This window comes from Lissotriton vulgaris, chromosome 6 (assembly GCF_964263255.1).
Source record: "Lissotriton vulgaris chromosome 6, aLisVul1.2, whole genome shotgun sequence".
Classification (NCBI taxonomy): Eukaryota; Metazoa; Chordata; class Amphibia; order Caudata; family Salamandridae; genus Lissotriton; species Lissotriton vulgaris.
Genome location: NC_141694.1, coordinates 1,364,031,609 through 1,364,054,883, shown reverse-complemented (window position 1 = coordinate 1,364,054,883; position 23,275 = coordinate 1,364,031,609).

Below are 23,275 nucleotides of genomic sequence, written 5' to 3'. Positions count from 1 at the left end.
ATGAGGGTGACATTTGTCCTTGACCTGGACCAAACTACAAGTTACTATGTTTGAGTCCACATTTATACTGACTGAGACATCCCATACTGTAGCCAAGTGAAAGAATAGTTGTGTTATGTCAGTCATTTTTTTTGTATCTGAAATGGTAGTTTATCCAGGTTTCACAAGTTTTTGAGATTGCTGAATAGATGTGATAATTATATTTTCCTGTTCATATCTAGCACAGGATGAGATTCCAATTGTTAGCAAATTAGTATGTGAAAATATTGATAAGCTACACAGAGGAATTCCATGCTGCATTATTCTAGTGTGGATCCATGCCATTTGACGGACAATGCAAATTCTGTGGCTTGCATGTATCTGAGCTAATTGCGAATTACAAAAATATTGAACAATGAATACATTGCTTCAAATTATACTTGAAAAAACAGAACTCTTCCTAGTTGTATTTCTTCCTAGTTTTATTATGTCACATATTTAGTGGTGTACCCTGTAACAGCCGCGGCCGGTAGTGGGAGTACCTGCTGGGGGGTGACGTGGAGAGGGGGAGGTGCAGGGTGGGGGGTAGTAATGTATGGATTACGGACCTTAACAGGTAAGTAAACATATAAATAAATGTATTGACCGCATTCTCAAAAATCCAACTAGCGATAAAGAACCTTCTGTTTAGAGCACCTAGCCGCGGTACTAACAAATCGCAAGGATGGTTTGATAGCGACTGTACAAAAGCTTTAAAAAACCTTAAAAAGGCCCTGCAGGGTACACCTAAAAATCTAGACGCAATCCGCCAAGCTAGAAGGTCATATAAATCGTCCATTAAGGCGAGACAATCTGCTTTGAAAAAGAGGCCTGGGCGTTCTTGATTGAGGCTTCTCGCCTAAGAGATAATACCGCTTTCTGGAAAGTGGTCAAGTCCTCATTTTTGCAAAACACGGGCAAAAATACCATAGATGTTGCAATAACAGGTGATACATGGGTCACTCATTTCAGACAACTATACAATAAACCGATAGCTGGGGCGAACTTATCTACATCAAGCGTACCCACTGTCACCTCAAGTGATTCTATTTATTACAATCCATTTCCCATGGATATAACGTTCAGTTGTCATGAGGTACTCGTGCCCATTAAAGAAAGTGCATCAGGCAGGGCACCAGGCCCTGATTGCATCCCGATCAATGTTTATAAGGCAGAGTTGGATCTGTGGGCCCCTTTGCTTACGAACGTTTTAAATAAGGCCAACCAGTGTGGGTTCATTTCTACTTGGCCTGATGTCATCGTGATCCCAGTCTTCAAGAAAGGCAATAGAAATGACCCCACCTGTTACAGGCCAATCTCTCTTTTGGATGCCTTTATGAAAGTGGCCGGCAGAATAATTCTGAACAGAATCCAATCCTGGGAGGAGGATCACCATGTTATTTCCAAGTTGCAATATGGGTTTAGAACAGGGAAAGGGACTATTAAACAATGTCTAAACCTGTCTCTACTCATCTCCAAATATACCCAGGCAAAATGCGGAAAACTTTATATCACTTTTGTTGATTTAAGTTCCGCATTTGACTGCGTCGACCACGGGCTCCTCTGGATAACACTTCGTGATATTGGCATCGATGATCAAATCATCACCTTTATAAAAGAACTATATAGGGATGCAGGTGCTAGAGTGAGATTCGGTCAACAAGGAGAATGCTCAGATAAATTTTCCATACTGAGAGGGGTTAGACAAGGTTGTATATTAGCACCGCTGTTATTTACCCTACATATCAATTCTATTGGGCAATATTTAACAGACTCATTAAATGACTACCCCTCTGTAAACGGGTCTCCGGTGCCTATCCTATTATACGCCAACGATGCGGCATTAATTTCACGAACGAGGCTTGGATTACAGCGGGCAGTGAAAAAATTTACGAGCTTCATGAGGGACATAGGCCTAAGGGTGAATATTTCTAAAACTTACACCATGCCCTGTGCATCAAAGTTAAGGAGGGTCCCCTGCCCCATATTCTTAGAAGACCAAAGAATTGAAACAGCCGACAGGTTTTGTTATCTGGGAGTAATGTTCGATAGGCGGGGTGGCTGGCAGGCCTCAATAGCAGCTAGGAAATTGGCTTTTACCCGGACCATAGGTGCCCTAAGAAATTTTTCTGCAAACATTGGCGGTAAACCCGTCAAAGAATTATTACACATATACAAGGCAAAGTGTGTATCTACGGCCACGTATGGTGCAGGGTTATGGGGAATCGAGAGTGCCCAGACTTTACAATGTTGTGAAAACCAGTTTATTTGTTACTTGCTGGGTGTATCAAAAACTACATCAACATACATGACACACATTGAAGTGGGAGTCACCTATATTAGTGATATCATCAGGATGTCCCCTATCCTGCTATGGCATAAGGTTTGGGTTACAAAAGAAACCACGCTGAATAGAGACCTAATCAGCGACTGTCTGGCATTGAATTAGGTCATCCAGAGTTCTTTGACAAGCCTACCACCTTAGAAGGGATTACTAGATCCTCACTGAAAAAGATGGTGGCCACTCACCTCGATCCCATCAGATGGAATCATGAAAAATCTAAAAATACTGTGCTCAGATTTCAGGAAATTACACCTTGGGAGGGATTACAACCTTACCTCGTCCTGGTCCAGAGCCCTTACTCCCGGGTACCTTTTTCCGTATGGTCACTCTACCAACTTGTAACGATTGGTCTGCTGCTAAACTAATTTGCCCTTGTGATAACAGTTCACCCTAATCGAACATTCACTATGCGTTATTTTGTAAATTTTATACGAATCCCAGAAAGCTGTTTTTGCTACCAATCCTTAAATCCTGGGGGATTCGTACATGTAGATCAGCATTCGTGAAACTTCTACAACTAGGAGATGAACATGTTATTTATGCTGTCTCATGTTTTTTAAAAGCTGCCATAAAAGTCAGAAGTTCCCTGTAAATTGTCTCTGCTTGATAATACATTATTAATGTAATTTCCTTGTTTTTATTGATTTTTGTATTAGACGACTGAAGATGGTTTTTTAGATATCAATCAAGCCTATTCTGTATAGTATGGATTGTATTCTGTCTATTTTTAAAATTTGTAAAAATTTGATTTTATGCTTTTATGATTTTAAATCAAAAATTGAATAAAGCTTGTTTTGATTTGATTTGATTTGATTTATAAATAAATAAAACAAATTTCGTTGCATGCACTGCATCACCAAATGCAATGCAGTGAGCGCAACGAAATTCGTTTTACTTATTTATATGTTTACTTACCTGTTAAGGTCCGTAATCCATACATTACTACCCCCCACCCTGTCCCTCCCCCTCCCCACGTCACCGCCCGGCAGGTACTCCCACTACCAGCCGCGGCTTCCCTTTAATGAACAGTTACCAATGAAAACTATCTCTGTTAAAGAACAACTGCTTAACTCTTATTTGCAGCAAAGTCCACAACATCTGTACCTTTGTCAGGCAACAATATTTACACAAAATCCTTCTCTTTAGATTCCAACATGACTGAAAGTACAGGGTCAGTTCACAAAATCTTTTTTGGGAGGATAATATTACATGTATGGGAGGGAGGGAAAAAAGCGAGTGATAACCTAAAATATGCAAGAATCACAATGCATGATGTCAAGCATATGCACATGTAGATGTATTCCACAATAGAGTATGCCATGTTCATTATACACATAACCACTATATTATATATGCAATATAACATTCAGCTTAAAGGTAAACTATAGGCATCTCCAAACATGGCAACTTGGTAAGCTTAATTACACCATGGATGTCATTATCCTGCATCTAGGAGTCGGCAGGAGACCCCGTAGGCAGCGAAGGAGGAGGGAGTGTGTGTTCCGGCAGTTTATATGCCTCATTGACCTCAGGGAGGATGAGGTCATAAGATTCTGCAGACTCAGGAAGAAGTCCATCATTTAATTGCTCCATAAGATTGGGCCAGGTCACCAGCCACCAACTGCAAGGCCAAATAACATTCCTCCACATGTGAAACCAATGGCTGGCTTCCAGTCACTTCTATATTACAACAGCCAGAGTGGCAGGAATCTCACAAGGAGCATCGTCTCTATTCCTTCCGGTTGTCCTGGAGGCCATAATCAGACTCTCCCCCAATACCTTCACTTTACCAAGGCCCAAAAATAACAACTGAACACCAAGCAAGGCTTCTATGCTATTTCAATATTTTCACAAGTTCTAGGTACTATTGTTTGCACACGTGCAATTGGTGCCTCGGGGTTCAACTATCCAAACATTTCAGGAACTGGAAGCACACATATTCCATCAATTTCCAGGCCATAGTGGACCATCTGGGGATGTTTATCAACGTGTTGGCAAAATATTCAGGGAGTGCACATGATGCCTACATTTTCTGGTATTATTATTATTATTATTTAAATTTATACGGTAAGCAGCTACCCCGAAGGGTTTCCTGGTGCCGACTGGTACAGTACCAAAAATGAGCAATTCCAGAATGAGCGATATGGGAATGGCCTACTGATTGGTAAGGAAATCGGAAGTATACATCATACCGACTATTAATTAGAAATCTATGACATAATAGCCATCTTTGTGTGTCAATGGTGCTAGGGGCATAGTTAAGCGAGCTTTGCATAATGTTTGCACCACACATCCTGGTTCATGCGTGACGCAAACCTCTAAGTCTGATTTATGATGCCACTTTGTTTGGCTTCAAATTGCAAGTAATGCAATGCAGCGAAAATGGCTGTGTTGCATTTCTTTGTGCAAGGGACGTGTTCCATGGGTGTTGCGTGTGTGTTTCCATGCAACTTCCATGGTTTATGAAGTATTTCCAAATTTTCTAAACTTGGTAAACCTGGGAATGTGCAAAAAAGATAAGTCTCCCTAGGTGAGGCGTAAGAAGGAGAAAGATGTTAAGTTATTATTTTTGTAGAGCGCTCGATTACCAAATAGGCATCTTGGCGCAGGCTGAAATACAAAAAGGGGATACCCCAAAGGAAGAAGTTATTTTACAGAGAATAACCAGGTTTTCAAGGCCTTTTTGAAGGCCAAAAGATTTGACATGGCCTTAATATAAGGTGGAAGTGCATTCCAGGCTTTAGCAGCTCCCAGCACAAAGCATTTGCTGCCCCAGGACATGCAATAAAACCTGGGCAATGTCACCAGTGTGGCAGAGGCTGAGCGAAGACACTTGCTTGGAGTATACCAGTTAAAGCTCTTTCTAAGAAAATCAGGGCCTTGGCCATGCAGTGCTTTGAAGGCAATGCAAAGCACTTTAAAAGCAATCTTATGTCTCACTGGAAGCCAGTGAAGTTCCATTACAAAATTTGAATTAGACAGATATTAAGAAATTTTGAACAGTAGATGGGCTGCTGTGTTTTGCAAGATTTGTACCTTGTCAATATTATGCTGATGGACATTGAGATATAGCCCATTGCAATAGTCGACCTTTGACATAACCAGGTGACAGCCAATTTCTGCAAGTGAGCTGGGATGAAAGAAAAAATCGTCTTGATCAGCCTAAGTATATAAAAATCAGCTGAAATGACTGCATTGGCCTGATCAGAGAAGGTCAACTTGCCATTAATCATGACTCCAAGATTCTTTACTGTCCTAACTGGAGTAGGAGGTGAACCGAGATCAGATAGCAACCAGAAAGAGCATTCAACCCCAAAGATCAAGACCTAAGTCTTAGCTGAGTTAATAAGGTACGTCTCTGTGCTGTGTTCAGCACGGAAGGCAAAATCAGGGAGGCCCAAAAGATTGTTGGCCTGAACATATTCGGCCAATTGCTTGTTCAGCACCTTTTCAATCAGCTTGGCTGGCAAAGGGAGACAGGAGATAGGATGATAGTTGCTAGGTATCTGTGGACCAAGAAATTGTTTCTTGATTAAAGGTAGAACATAGGCTTTCTTCCACATGGAGGGAAAGATTCCCAAGCTACACATTCTGATGGAAGATATCTGTCAGTATGGTCATAATAATCTTGGCTGCTAAACCAGCCATCCTTGGTGGACAGGGGTCGTACTGCGATCCAGACTTTGAGGATTTAAATAATTTTTGTGATCTCCTCTCTGGAAGCAGAAATAAAGTTCTCAAGCTTGATGAGAGTATCCTGATGAGTAGGAATAGAGGTGGCTGAGATGGCCCTGCAGTAAGGGTCATAAACTTATTATAAATGTCCTCCACTTTAAGGCGTAGCGCATCCACCGAAGTGTTACTAACCGACTGAGAACTGTCCTTGAATGTATTTGAGGTGACAGTACTTCGTTTTTTACCAGTAGCGAACAATTCTTTTGAACAGTTACTCGCTGCTTCAATCTTGCCTGTAAAGTATGAGGATTTTTCATTGGGAATCAGGCCCTTTTACATAACTAGGCAGCTTTTATATTTAGCCTTTTCGATTTAGCAGCACACCGAACACCATCTTTTTTCTTGTCTCCTACAACTCTACTTGAGGATCCTAAGGTCCTCAGAAAACCAAGGAGCTGATATATTTCTTTCGATCTGAGTTTGTTTAACAGGAGCCAAGGAGAGAGAGATGCCATCTAGCCACTGGGTGTACTGTGAATATGCTATCTCTGTATCATTAGAAAGGTTGGGAATAGAGCTATCTAGCCAAAAAGAAAACTCTGTGGCATGGATAAGCAATGCCACTACCCCGTTTGCCCGAGCAGTCTTCTCTGAAAATTGAAAAACCACGTGGGATGGCTCCAAGAATTTTTGGACTTGAGGCGGAGTCAGCCCAGGTCTCCGTAATAAAAATAAAAATAAGCAAGGGCTTATAAGTGTACAAAAAAAGATGAAATTCTATGCTGTGCTTTATTGATGACCTAGCGTTAATGAGTGCGAAGGGCCGCAGCATGCTAGATTGTACAATAATATCCGCCATTAGTATGTTGTAATTCTGAAGTATGATGTTTACGTGAGCACTCAGTGTGCCAAAATGAAAACCACAGGCAAGACAAGTAGTTTTAGACCCACTGGAAAGGCTTCAGGGACCAGAGCAGTCACAACCCTGGCTCTCACCTGCAAAATTCAAAGACATCAGAAATTCACGTGTATAGGAGACTCTAGGGCTCTCACCTTATCCCGAACTGCCAGAATGGCTGGCGATAATTTTTCCTCTTGTTACTGCATCTTTCTATGAGGGCTGCATTCTGCAGTACACACTAGATAGAGGCATATGCCTCAAAGGATTGTTTTTATGGAGGAAGGTGCCCCCTTCCTGCTCAAAAACAATCCCGCATGCAATGCTGGCACCTTTTCAGCATGGTGCAGGGTGACTGCATTGGTGCCAGGCAGGCCAATGAGGGCCAGCACACAGTGAAAGGACAGGAATGAGCCATACCCCTTAAATACCATCCATTTCTGCCCTTTTCAAGTGACACAGTGCAGCAAGGTGACTTGCTGTGCTGCACTGCCCCACTTTGCCATAAATATGGCCCAAGTGTCATGTGTAGTCTGAACTACTTACTGCAACATGTACACAATAATGATCCATTGTGTCATTCCCTCACTAAATCTGCAATGCAAGTAGCAACATAACAATTGTGCATAATATTGTGTTATCTCACACTGTGTGAATGGACAGAACCACATCATCTGCACCGGTCAATTAATCAATACAAAAACCATGTGGTATACAAGTGAAGTCAATATGAGCACAAAGGGTACATATTAGCTAAGTGTGAGAAGAGTGTTTGGTCAATGGCGTACCAAGTTTTAGTATCTGTTAAAATCCCTCCAAAATAATGGTGTGTGAACTCAAGTGTTCATAAGTAAATGTATCACACATGACAGTAAACATGTATGTTGGCCAAAGTTACTGGAGCAACACTGGAAGGAGTTAAGAAAATACCACTTGTGTCATGCAATGTAAGCGTAGGCCCAATCATGTGTAAATGTCAATTTCTGGTACCAATGTGATACCAACAGTGCAAAGCACATACATGTCTCAGCCATAATTACAGTCTAAGTACAAACATACATATTGGTATCGAGCAATACTGACATATGTAACCAATGTGGTAGATCACCTGTAGTGCAAGTTACCTACATTACCTGCATCTCAGTCCATCAGTGTAAAACTCAAAAAAGGCACACAGTATGCTGTCAAACACTGGCAACTAAAATACAATAAAATGCAACCAGGGCAAGGTATCCCAGTGTACTCAGGATCCCAAACTGAACATTTGCTTGCTACATCATTGATGGCAGAATCCGGGCATATAGGTACAGAATCACCTACAAGTCAAAATAACATACATATGTGTGTAAACCTAAAGTCTTGTTTCCAGGTCTGCAGTAGAAAGCTACTTGTATCTAAATCAGTGTGTCCTACATTAAAACGGTCCACATTGCCATACCTATGTTCAGCATGACACCTTGTCGAACAAAAAGCATTAGCTGTAGGCTGAACACAAAATACATGACTATCTAGGTGACTTGTTGGAAATGCACTACATGGACGAAGCAAACACCCATGCAAAAATAAGTGAACATATCAAAGGCCGTGCCAATGGCAAGCAAAAACATCAGAGGTTTAAAAAGGACATATGTATGTTTGAGGACCAAACATGTTGTCATTGTTACAACCTTCCTAGGGCTAAATATGTGCCAGAAAATCAGATCATAGGTTTGTCACTTTGCAGATATAGTGAGTGCACATAACATAGAGAACTCAGGAACATTTCAAAATACCAATCAATAGAAATGTGACTTTCCATAGTATGTAGTAGTCGGATTTGTACTTTGCACCAGCGCTTTGAACCTGTACAATAAGATGACAATTGTAATGATTTTCTTTTAACTTCTGTTTTAGGTATATGTATTATTCACGAATGTTTTTCAATCTATGATGTACATCTTTTATGATCCAAGTGATCGAAATAAAGATACAAAAAGAAAAAGAAAAATACCTTTCATAGTCAGCTACTGCTTGGAAACAAAAGTCAGAAAGTACATGTGTCCAAAGTATCAGGACATGGTCAACATTTGCAGTGACAAATTGAACTGAAAGAGGTATGTGTAAACCAATTGTCAATGGTATCAAGCACATTTTGTTCTTTACAATAAGAACTGTGTAAGAGTTTGACAGTTTACATATCACATGTGCACAGTTATGTCTCAGTAACAATGTGTATAATGATCAATAGTTGTATTTTGGTACTTTCAGCTGACCAAGGATATGGTTTGCAGCCATCGGTCATTACCCCAATCATCCATCCCTAGATGGAGCCTGAAAAACACTACAATATGGCACTGATCAAAATGAGGAATGTTAAGGAGAGGAGGTTTAGAGTTCTGAAGTGTAAGTTCAGATGCTTGGACATATCATGGGGAACACTGTTGTAATCCCCCCACTCCATGGTCTGCAAAATCATCCTTGTCTGTGCTATCTTGCACAATATCTTCGAGCCAGAACATGCAGAGCAAATGGAGGAGTAGGATGAAAATTAAGGAAAGATCCAGCACACATTGGCCGGTCAGCAGATGCACGACCGGATTGTGGCAATTCTTTTACTCAAACCATATCACATAATGGAGAAAATATGTGCAATAATGATAATATTTCAAAATATGAATAAATGTTTTGAACTTATTCGTTGTGCTGTCTTTAAGTCAAATTCAATGTAAAGATCAAGTGACTCATATCTTCTGAACTAGATGGAGGCCTTCACATGTAACAGTCAAGTTGTCTGAGCTGTTGAGCAACATGTGGCTATGCCTCAAATTTATAAATCTACCTACACAGCAATGCAATGTAATACAGTGTACTGCGTGAAAGGGACAGGCCAGGAAGGCTACATATCTATAGCTAAATGTCTACCCTTACACACTTAAGCAGTTCAATACAGCACAACTAGCAGTCTTGCTGTGTACTGCCGCAGCAAAGTATGTTTCATATGGCACTCAGTAATCGATGGAACACACATATTTCAATATTGCTCTGTCATATGTCCAAATGTCATATGTGAAGAAGGCATACATTTATGTTAGGAGATCCTCTAAACACTACAAATGACACCTTTCAGGGCCTGATAGTATCAATACCATAACTTTCCTCAGTTGACAAATTACACATTTGCTTTTATTTGCACAGCAATGCAAGCAGGCTGCAAGGCCTATAACAGAACACAATAACCGGATGAAGTAGCAATGTGATGCAATACCTAGCCTCTTTTTTCCACAACAAGATTGCTGACATCCACAACAGCTTTGACAACCAACCCGGAAGCCAACCCACCCTACCACCAGCTGACCATCCTCCCCCCGTTAACACCCTTAACGCCTGGAACCCAATCTCCACTGAGGACACCATCCGCCTGATGAATTCCATCCACTCTGGATCCCCCACAGACCCATGCCCTCACCACATCTTCAACAAAGCAGACTCCGTCATAGCCCCGCACCTCCGAGACGTCATCAACTGCTCCTTCAACTCCGCCACCTTCCCAGAAGACTGGAAACACGCTGAACTCACCGCCCTTCTGAAAAAACCAACAGCAGACCCCACCGAACTCAAAAACTACCGCCCCATCTCGCTTCTTCCATTCCCGGCCAAAGTCATCGAGAAAGCTGTCAACAACCAGCTCGCCGCCTTCCTCGAAGCCAACAAATCCCTCGACCCCTCACAATCTGGATTCCGAGCCAAACACAGCACTGAGACCGCCCTCATCGCAGCAACAGACGACATTCGAACTCTACTGGACAATGGAGACACAGTCGCCCTCATCCTCCTGGACCCCTCAGCAGCCTTCGACACAGTCTGCCACAGCACCCTTTTACAACGCCTCAGAAACATCGGAATCCAAGGAAAGGCTCTGGAATGGATCACCTCGTTCCTCACCGGAAGAACCCAGAGAGTCCGCCTCCCACCATTCAAGTCTGAGGCCTCTGAAATCATCTGCGGCGTACCACAAGGATCCTCACTCAGTCCCACCCTCTTCAACGTATACATGAGCCCCCTCGCGACCATCGCCCGCCAACACAACCTCAACATCATCTCTTACGCGGATGACACTCAACTGATCCTATCTCTCACCAAGGACCCCAGCACCGCCAAAACTAACCTACACGAAGGAATGAAAGAAGTCGCCGAATGGATGAAACAAAGCCGTCTGAAACTGAACTCAGACAAAACAGAAGTCCTCATCTTAGGTAATTCCCCCTCTGCATGGGATGACTCCTGGTGGCCGGAAGCCCTCGGAAATGCACCCATCCCGACAGACCACGCACGGAACCTTGGCGTCATCCTGGATTCTTCACTCTCAATGAACAGACAAGTCAGCGCCGTATCCTCTTCCTGCTTTAACATTCTTCGCATGCTCAGAAAAACATTTCGCTGGATCCCCACCGAAACAAGGAAAACAGTCACCTACGCTCTAGTCACGAGCCGACTGGACTACGGAAACACCCTCTACGCAGGTACCTCCGCTAAACTCCAGAAGAAACTACAACGAATCCAAAACGCCTCAGCCAGGCTCATATTAGACATCCCACGCAACGAACACATCTCTGGTCACCTTAAAGACCTCCACTGGCTACCCGTCAACAAGAGAATTACTTTACGACTGCTTACCCACGCACACAAATCACTCTACGACATCGGACCAGACTGCCTCAACTCTCGACTGTCCTTCTACACCCCCTCCCGCCAACTTCGCTCTTCCAGCCAAGCCTTCGCCACTGTACCTCGCATCAACAAGACCACCATGGGAGGCAGATCCTTCTCATACCTGGCTGCCAAAACATGGAACTCACTCCCCGCTTACCTTCGCCTCACCCAGAATCACCTAGCGTTCAGAAAGCAGCTTAAAACGTGGATATTTGACAAATAATCCTCCTCCCCTTCCTAAGCGCCTTGAAACCCTCTGGGTATGTAGTGCGCTATATAAATTTTATGACTTGACTTGACTTGACAGGGTAAAAAGACAAGGGATATGTTTGCCAAGCATCACATCATCGCATGAATACAGAGATGGTAAATGTGTGAAGCATCTGTTTCAAAATTCAAGCACAAACATATGTGTACATACACAATCTCACTGAATATGTGGAGAAGTGTGGCTCAGGGGTTAGAGGCGGCAGACCTGGAGCCTGAGTTCGGCCCGGGACCAGGGTTCAATTCCCCGTCTCGGCGGGTCTTGGGCTCAAAATTCCACGGACTCGTTAATTCTCGCTCCGGTGCCTCCTCGACTCACGGGTTCACACTCTGCGACTCTGGGCAATAGCTTGCTTAATCTCCACAACGGCCCCTCGCGGTGGGATGCCTGGCTTTCACCTTGTGGATACCCTGCCAGGGTTATCTCACAGGGGAATACCAGGACGGGTTCCCTAAGCAAGCGCTGAGATGCCCCAGGGTAAGTCGTGCGCTATATAAGTTTCATTCATTTCACTGAATATGGTACACTGGAGATGTAAGGAATAACATTAACTGCATGTAAAGAAACAGAATGATTTAGATCTACCAGGCGGAATTTATCAGCGAAGCACTATACAGCGCCGGGGTGTGGGCTCACGTAAATGCGGACCCCTACAGAAGACCAAGAATAGCTTCTTGAGATATTTATTGGCAGTGCCTCAGAGTTCCTTGACATATTGTTGTCACTTAGAATTAGGAATGGATTACGTTTCCGATACCATAAGAATCCAGCCAATTCTTCTATGGCATCATGTCTGGACATCGGAACACTGTGAATTGACACAACGCCTTATTAGCGACTGCCTTATGTTAGACAAAATGTACAAGATCAGTTGGCTCGTTTATGTTAGAAATTTTTTGAATGACTTAGACCTACTGAGATTTCTCTCCCACCCATTTACCATCTCTGAAATCACGAGGAAAAATTTAAAAATATCGTGTTTATCCCATCTCCAAGAGCTATGATTAACTCAAGAGATTAGTAAAAGCTCAGTCCAGCATATTTTAGCCATCCAGATAACCCCTAAGGTGCAACCTTATTTATTGTACAGCTTGAATATGTATGAGAAGTATTTACTGACTCGGTTCAGATTTAACATCTTTCACCGTTTAATAACTTTCCCCAAACAGAATGATTGATCCAAGAACCTCACGACTCCTCTGGCAATCAACATTCTTACCCAGGTACTGTACTTCATCTAACACAATGATGATCAAACATTAACTCTAAGGAGACACCACCAACATTAGTTACATTAGGCAATTGACCAACATGCCTATCTGTATGTGAAAGCTATGACTTATGGTGAACCTCACAAGTTAGTAGTGATGTTATGATGTAACATGTACCTACCCTGGTTGCGAACACAACAAGAACCAAACACCTCAACCTCCAACCATGCCAATAATCTGCCCTTCATCCTCGACACCTACCTCACCCTGTCACTTTGCAAATCCTTGTTTCATCTCCACCTGCTTTCACATATTTTGCATAGTCAGACTTTCATCTCATGGCTCCCTCCTGACAACAACAACACCATCACCCTGGCCCTCATCATATGTAGAATGTAGTACACCAATGCCCACTTCTACAGCATCCCTGCACAGCTGCTACACATGTGGGTAAACATCAAACACATTAGAGCCTGACTATCCCTCAGCCTGCTTTGTGGCACACACATCACACCTCTCTGAGATACAATGGCTCCTCATTCAGACACACTGGCAGTTCAATATGCTTAGCCATATCTACAAGGCACTACACTACAAGCGACTCACCAGATTCACACACCCTCTATGTTTCTGACAGACACTCCTGGTACTCTGGTGTGCATCGCTTGGATTCACCCCACCCCCAACATTTATTTAAGCAAGACAGAATGTAGGGTGGTGTCTAACGTGGCAGGCAACACTTTTTAAACTCTAACACAGCGCATCAGGACTATTGCATGCAATATGGACCTGGCTCACATGATCCTACTTGGAGAGCCTTCACATACTCAGCACCTGGATCTACTTTCGGGTGAGTAGTTAATCCTCAGGAAACCCCATTCCATGGTCAATCATCTCCTACATTCCTCTACAAGTCCCAGTATTAAAGGGACAACCTGGACTGGGGCAGCACATCACGCAGGGACCGAAAAACCTGGCAGGGCTAAATGATTAGACACTGCACAAGATAATTACATTTATTTGAAGGATAAGCACATTTTGTGAGATCTTCCTGGCCTTTCCCTCACAAAGTGCAGTGGAGTGCAGTACAGAAAATTGTGTAGCTGTAGTGTGCTGAATGATCAGTTTTAAACAAATGTTACCTTGTTTTGACTTACCCTGTATTCTTCCTGGCCCTCGACACAGCACTGTTAAGGAAGTCCTTCCACTCCTGCCACCAACTTTGTTGAGATGAGAGCCACCACCTGCTCCTCCAATGGGTCCAACTCCTCCTGGATATTTGATCCTCCTCCAGTCCTAATTACTGCCCTCAAGATCTCAAATTGAAATGTATTTTTATATAGTGCACCACTGCCTGAAGGCATCTTGGCACTCCCTGTCACGGTAGAAGAGAAAGAGAGAAAAGTAAGCAATTTAGTTAGAACATCCTCACGGAAAAAAGATGGAAAAGGCCGTTGATTAAAATGCATTGTCTTCAAGGCTTTCCTGAAAGAAAGAAGGCCTGTGCATTTCTTTAATGGAAGTGTGAGGGAGTTCATCGTTTGGCTGTGCAGTGAGCAAACCTTCTATCACCCCAATGGACTCTCTTGAATTTGGGACTCATCACATTGTAAGTAAGCATGGGCTGAAAATTCGTTCCGCTCGCGGAATTTATGGATTTTCAGCGATTTCGCAATCCGCGAATCTCGCAAAATCGAGGTAAAATCCAAGAATCAGCGGGACGAATTTTCAGCCAAGCACTTACAGGGTTACAGCAGCAGGTGCAAAAGTTGAAGCTAATTTTTTGTAACCTTTTACAAAAGGATTACAAAGAAATTAACTTCAACTTGGGCACCTGCTGCTGTAAGCCTGTAAGTGCTTCCTGGCGCCTCGTTGCCTACTTGCAACTATTCTCTGACCCTGCTCTGACCCTTGAAGCAGGGTCAGAGAATAGTTACAAGTAGGCAAGGAGGCGCCTGTCACGAAAATTAAACCTCAACAGGAAGCACTGACAGATATAAAAACAAGCATTTGCAAAGCAATAGGTCTCGCATTAGGAAAGTTTGAGCTATTGGTCTTGTAAATGACAATTTTTTTTATTTATGTGTTGGTTTTGAAAATAGCTAAATTAATAGCGTTGTCATTTACAATGCCAATAGTTATAACTTTCGTAAATGTGATACCTATATAGCATTTGTAATGCAACATGTTTTGTATTTACGTGACTTAGATGTATTGATATTACAAATTACAATGGCTTTTAATTTTTATAAATAATTAATAATTAAATAAAAGTGATTTTAATTTATAATAGCAATAGCTTAAACTTTTGTAAATAACTTTTGTGAAGATTATGTTCAGTGTATTTTATTGTGACAAAAATCCAAGAACAGAAGTGAAATATTAACATCTTTTTGTGACGTTTGTAATAAAGCTTGAAACATTGAGAGAACATATTTGAACCAGTTGTTGTTGAATGGTTGTGCAGAGTGATGCTGGGGTGGCGCTGAGTGGTGCTGTGGTGGTGCTGAGTGGTGCTGTGGTGATGTTGAGTAGTGCTGTGGTGGTGCTGAGTGATAATGGGATGGTGCTGAGTGATGCTGGGGTGGTTCTGAGTGGTGCTGTGGTGGTGCTGAGTGATGCAGTGGTTGTGCTGAGTGATGCAGTGGTTGTGCTGAGTGATGTTGTGGTGGTGATGAGTGGTGCTGTGGTGGTACTGAGTGATAATGTGGTGGTGCTGAGTGATGCTGTGGTGGTGCTGAGTGATGCTGTGGTGGTGCTGAGTGATGCTGTGGTGGTGCTGAGTGGTGCTGTGGTGGTGCTGAGTGGTGGTGCTGAGTGATGCTGTGGTGGTGCTGAGTGATGCTGTGGTGGTGCTGAGTGGTGCTGTGGTGGTGCTGAGCGATAATGTGGTGGCGCTGAGTGATGCTGTGGTGGCGCTGAGTGATGCTGTGATGGCACTGAGTGGTGCTGTAGTGGTGCTGAGTGATGCTGTGGGGGTGCTGCGTGATGCTGTGGTGGTGCTGAGTGGTGCTGTGGTGATGCTGAGTTGTACTGTGGTGGTGCTGAGTGATAATGTGGTGGTGCTGAGTAATGCTGTGGTGGTGCTGAGTGGTGCTGTGGTGATGCTGAGTGATAATGTGGTGGTGCTGAGTGGTGCTGTGGTGGTGCTGAGTGATGCTGTGCTGGTGCTGAGTGATGCTGTGGTGGTGCTGAGGGGTGCTAAGGTGGTGCTGAGTGATAATGTGGTGGTGCTGAGTGATGCTGCGGTGGTGCTGAGTGGTGATGTGGTGGTGCTGAGTGATAATGTGGTGGTGCTGAGTGATAATGTGGTGGCGCTGAGTGATGCTGGGGTGATGCAGAGGGCAGAAAGGCACAAAAAGCATTTTAACAAAGGGCAGAAGGGCAGAAAAACAAGGGAAAAACGAGTCTAACAGAGGGCAGAAGGACACAAAAAAACAGTCTAACAGAGGACAGAAGGGCTGAAAAACAAGGGAAAACGAGTCTAACAGAGGGCAGAAGGGCACAAAAACGAGTCTAACAGGGGGCAGAAAGGCACAAAAACGAATCTAACAGAGGGCAGAAGGGCACAAAAAACGAGTCTAACAGAGGGCAGAAGGGCAGAAAAACAAGGGAATAACAGAGGGCAGAAGGGCACAAAAAACGAGTCTAACAGAGGGCAGAAGGGCAGAAAAACAAGGGAAAAATGAGTCTAACAGAGGGCAGAAGGGCACAAAAAACGAGTCTAACAGGGGGCAGAAGGGCAGAAAAACAAGGGGAAAACGAGTCTAACAGAGGGCACAAGGGCAGAAAAACAAGGGAAAAACGAGTCTAACAGAGGGCAGAAGGGCACAAAAAATGAGTCTAACAGGGGGCAGAATGAATCCCGCCCTGCGTGTTTGTCCACGAAGATGCCACAGTTTTGTGCAATACCTCTACTCAATTGGAGTACTTTCTACTGTCTAATCAGTCAGTGCTCCCTCGTTGGCTAAATGTATAGGGGCAGATTTACAATAACTGGCGCATACCCAGGGATGCACCAGTTATTGTGCGCCGCAGCTCCGCCACCCATGGTCTGCCGCATTTACAATGCGACGCACCATGTGGCAAAAACGGCACAGATGCCTCACGCATCTGTGCCGTAAAAGCAGCGTATTGCTGGAGCTGCGTCTGCTGCTGTTCTGGGGGGCCCTATCTCCCCAATGCTGCGTCAAGCCTTGCGCCTGCTTCAAGCAGGCGCAGGGTTTTGACGCAGCATTGACCTAAAAGTGACTGAGTGAAATCTTGTAGATTTCACTCAGCCACTTTTAGGAGGCGTTCCTGCGCAGGAACGCCCTCCCCTGCGCCGGAGGCACACATGGTCACTGGAGACACATCTTCTGGCCCTTTTCGCAGCTGCAGTGTAGTAAAAGCCCTATACATTTACCCAATGTGGGAGCACTTACTGGATTAGCCAGTAGAAAGTACTCCAGGGCAAATTGCAAAAAATCTGCGATTTCGCTGGAAAATTCTCGAATTCGCAGATTTTTGCGATTTCACGGGGAAATCCGCGAATTCGCGGAAAGCAAATTAGCAAATTTCGTCCATGCAGGAGGATCGCAGAGTTCAGGACGGGCGATACCAAATAAACTTCTGTTTTAAATAGTCCGGAAGTAAGGTATTCAAATCTGGTGATGCTTAGGAATCCCAAGTAACATGTGCGCCACAGTCTTGTAGTTTAGTTAAGAGTCTCTGATGCATGTTAATATATAGTGCATTGCAATAGTCCAGTTTCGAAAGCACAGCAACTGTTTGATGACTAGTTTCTCTTTGGTCCTGCGCATATAATCATGCCAGCGCTTCTTGCACACCAGCACTGTCCTTTTTGTTTTGCCTAAACAGTAGATCTTATCCACAATGGGCTGCCAAATGGCTTTCTTCTTCCCTATTGGCAATTTGGAGGTGACAAAGAGAAGGTGTTCATTCTTTTCCACCTCAGCAATTAATATCTGGTTCTCCTCCTCACTGAAATTCGTCTTCCTCTTCCACTGGTCCGCTGTCTGGTCATCTTGGCTGGGGTTGGTGTTGTTGTGCTCCATATTGAGGTTTTTGTGGTCCTGAGGTGATAGGATTCCAATTCATAATTTTTTCCTGCAATTGTGTTGCTTTTTTAAAATTTCATGCCACACAATACACTTCTACGTGATGCACAGCTGATGTGCGGCACTTTATGACATGCAGATCACCTTTTTGTCACGTCGCTCGCTGTTGCGTAATGACACCTTACATCGTTTTACTCTCTGATGTGTCAGGTGTGCCTTCAATGCTTGCGATATTGTGTGACAAACCATAAATATGGCGCAGCCATGTCGCACAGAAGTAATGCACCAAAGGGCAACTTTCAGTCTTTTAGTGACACAACGATAATGAAATGAAGCGTTCTGTCACCTCTCATACATACACCCTTAACTTTTGTTAGCAGCCTTGAGTTATTAGGGAGAATAGTGTCAGCATGGTAATTTATACTTAGCATAGAGGAGTGTATGCCCCAGGTACTAATCTATGTACCATGCTTGTTTTGCTTCAGAAGATGGGCTATCGGTAAACTTTTCACCAAAGTTGGTGGTATGCTGTTTAGCAACCTCAGATCTTGGGTATTTTTAGCAAATAGTGTCATTTCTGACAACTGCTGCATGGAATGTACACTGTTCTTAGTAGATTCTGTAGTGTACATCTGTTGAGAGTTTCACTGTTTGCAGTGTGGTATGAAGTGAACTCTCTCCATAGAATGGACACTGTTTATAGTTCTCAGATCTCTACTGATATCAACTTCATTTATTTATGTTGGATCAGTGTTTTTCAGCGTTTTTATACAGATAAAAGGCATTCACTATTTTGGTATTCTCTGAACAGTTGCCTACAGCTTGAGCACCATATTCAATGAGGTTTAACCATATATCTGCGGTTGATTGCCAATGTGAACTATGCTACCAGTAAAGGGTATGCTATAGGGCCAATGTTACACATAATGCTTGTTTTCAACAAGCAAGGGAGTGGTTTTTGTGTTGGTAGTAAAAATGCCTGATCTTCTCCTGATCTATTTTGTATTTACTGTCAGACCTCTAATGCCACAGTGATTTATATAGCAATATGCGGGGAACCAAAGCTTGGATGCTGTCATCGGTGATGTCATCAATGATGTCATTTGAGATGTTAACAGTGTTGTCATAAATGATGTCATAGAACATGTAATGAGTGATGTCATGTGTGAGGTCATAAGTAGTGCATGGCAGGGGTGCAAGTTGTAGCTAGCACTGCTAACTATAACTGGTGAATTTCTGTGTGTTTTTAAGTTCAACATTTTAATATTTTCACTGATTAATTCAGCTAACTATAACGTTACTTTGACCATTTTTCTGTGAATTTCTAGCCTGCAGCCAGGTGCTGTGTCCAACCCCACATACCACACAGCCTTTGACTGTGCGCGGCAGGGTTTGGCCACAGGGCCTAGAGACCCCATCCTCCAGGCCCTTTTATATTTAAAAGGAGTAGGAGTCGGAGTAGAGCACCTCTCCCCCCGCCTTTTTAGGCCCTGGTGACCCCATCTCCCAGAGCCATTACTAAATATAAAGGGGAGGGCGGGCAGTGCGGCCCGCTCCCTGAACATCTTTAGACCCTCAGAGCCCCATACCCCGGAGTCTATGTTGAAAGCGAAGGGGGGACTGCGTGGCCCAACTCCCCAAGCCAATATATATAGGTGGGGACCCACCATGCACCTTGATGGGGTTTGCATAGGTGGAGCATCAGGGTCCCGCTGCCCCATCCGTCTCCCCGCAGGCTGCAACAGCCGGTATCCCCCCCACCCTGAGGAAGCACCTTTTTATGCTGCTCCATCCAGCCGGCAGCAATCTGTTGATCTGTTTCCCTGCTACTGAGCATCAGGTGGAGGCAGCCAATCAGATCACAGTTTGAGATCTGTTGGGATCCGCAGAGCCTCTGCTTCCCTAGATATACAACGTTTTTGAACATTAATTGCTCAAAAACTACTGAACGGTTTTAAACCAAACCACAAAAAACACTCTTCCTTGACCAAGATCTAGCTTTCTGCCAAATTTTAGGCTGTAGTTGTGTTTAAAGTTCTGATGAGAAAATGAATGGGGAAAACATGTTTTGGGAGCCCCCTTTTTCTCTACCCTGCTTGAAGGATCACCCTGAAACTTTTGCATGTAATACTAGGCATAAAGAGAGCACTTCTTTGGAAATTTGGAGATTCACATTTCCTATGGAAACACAATCTTAACTATAGCTACCCAGTGGCAACAACTACTACGGGCCAGATGTAGGTGGCCAAATACTGATTGCTAATGCTGTAAATCGCCTAATTACAGCATTTTTTTGATCAGTAATAAACCATGTGAAATGTAGAGGCAGAAACACTGAATCGCTAAATAAGGAATCGCTAAAAACAACAAAAAACAACTAGAGATTCCTTCCTTAGCGAAAATGCCACACCGACTCACTATTAGCAAAATAAGGAATCGCTAAAACAATTCGCTAAGCAATGTACATAACTCGCTTTTACCGAATCCTTAAAAAATCGCGTATTAAGAGTCAAAAATTACCACAAACTTAAAGAAGGTGGTAACCAGGGGCACAGCATATAAACAGCCCCAGAATGCCTGAACACAATGACAGCCCTCTATGCCTTTACAAAACAGCTAAGGGTACGAGCAGCAGCACAAAGGATCTGGAGACGACAGGAACGCGTATGCAGATTGCGCATCACCTTATTCCAACTCACAGAGGCTGAAATCCATGAGAGGTACAGGCTTCACCCAAACACCATCCTGGACCTGATATGGGGCCTGCACCCAATCCTGGAGCACCAGACACCAAGGGGGCACGCAATACCTCCACATGTACAGGCACTCCATTGCCTGCACCTACTGGCATCCGGCAGTTACCAGGGTAGTAATATATGTGGCAGGTGGAGTCTCACAGAGTTGCCTGTCACGTTTCTTCAATACATTCCTGGACGCCATGTTGCAAAGGATGCCACACTATATCCAATTCCCCAGGACACAGGCAGTACTGCATAAGACCAAGGTGGACTTTTATCAGAAGGCCCAGTTCCCACACGTCATTGACGGGACACATATACCAATCTGCCCCCGCTGCGACTGAGTACATCTACCGCAACCGCAAATCCGCATGTTCAATAAATGTACAGGTTATATGTGATTCTTCTCACATCATCACCAACAGAGTTGGAAAATTCCCAGAGAGCACGCATGATTCCTACATATTCAGGAACAGTGGAATCTATACCCATCTTGTTGCCAGTGAATTTGGGGAAGGCTACCTGCTAGGTAAATCCATGTGACACACCCCGAGGTATACATTAGATGCAACGATTGCTGACTGTGAATAATTTTCCTTTCTTTTACACTTAGGTGATAGCGCATATGCGGTGCGTGCCTTCATCCTGACTCCGTACCTCAATCCATTTACCCCACCTGAAAGGAGATATAATGTGGCACATAAATCTATCTGCAATGTGGTGGAGTGTACATTTGGACTCCTCAAAAGCAGGTTCTGCTGCCTACACATAAGTGGAGGTGCACAGCAGTACTGGCCCCTGATCTGCTGCAAAATAATAGCTACATATGCCATGCTGCATAACCTTGCCACAAAGAAGGGGACACCCGTGGAAAACAGTAAATCAGAGGATGAGGAATGTCCCCACCCACAGCACAGCGCTGCAGGAGTCGCAGCTGCACCAAATGGGAGACAGAGACAGGCAGAGATTACACACAACTATTTCCGAGGAAGAAATGAGACAAAGCTAGTAACTGCAATAGTGTGACCGTTTTTAATTGACCTTCAGTCAGGCAGTTGTACAGCACATCGCAACACTATGATGGCCTCACAATGCCTGGTCAAGCCAAACATGGCATAGTCACTCCACCATGCAACATCCCTAGTCCCATCATTGTGTCAAATGGATTACGTCACCCACCACACAATGGAATGTGATGGTAGAGCTCATCTCCTGCACCCACGCGCAGCACTGCTGCATTCAGCAGGAACACTGACCTCACCAGTACTGTGTCCTGCGGCTGAACCATGCCTACCACTGTGCCGCCTGGTCTCCTGTAATGGGGGGGGGGGGGGGGGGTGATGCTGTTGCGGCTTGTTGCCTCCTCACTCTCAGCCCCATCCCTGATCCTGTGTCAGCAATTTGGTTGGTCTGAAGCACCTCCAAAGCGCTGGTGACTCTTACCAACCCCTAAGTGACTTTCATGGCTGCACTTGGCCATCTCCATTTGCATAGCCAATGAGCGCCTGCTGAGGACATGGATGGCATTGCACAGCCTGTTAACTGCCTTAGTGTGCCCTTCCAGTCTCTGTCTGTCCCTGTGCCTTGCACCACGGTCATAATCAATCTTGCTGCATAACAGCCTCACAGCATCAGACATCTCCTTCATGCCCTCTGCCACGGTGTTGTAGAGGCAGTGTATGGCCTCCTTCATGTCTTTGAAGTTTTTATTGTTTGCCACCATCTGGCGTTGCATTGCCCTCATTGTTTTTCCTTGTAGGCACTGCACTTTAAGCATCTGCCCCTCTAGACCAGAGAAGACACTGGACTCCTCTGCCTCAGGACTGTGTTCCCTTTGTCGGGGTCTACATGCACCTGTGTTGCCAACCTCCATGGCGAACTGTGTTACAGATGCCTGTATTTCATCCTCCTGTGGGGTCTGTTGTGCTCCCTGGCTCTCATCCTCTTTGCCCTCCATTTCCTGGAGGCTACCCACTAGATACCTCCTGGCTCATGGTGGTGGTGATGGTGGTGGTGATGGTGGTATGGTGTCAGCAGGAGATAGGACATCCTCCTCCAGTGTGTTTTGCTCCCTGAAAGCCTCTTCCGTCTCCCCTTCTGCAGCCTGGCTCGATGTTTCGCCTGTGGATACAGAATGTACTATTACTCACTTGTCTGGCAGCATTTGCCTACAAATAAATTACATGACTGCCAATCTAGCTGTCTGTCCCCCGCTTGCTTATCTATTAATGTGTGTGACATGCATATGCTTTTTGGGGACTGACTGATATGCTATTAGTTGATAGGGACAACATCTCCCATGATGCACTGCTGATTTCAGGCAAAACATGATCTGGAGTGGGATTCTTGCAGGGAAAATGGGGTTAGGGAGGGT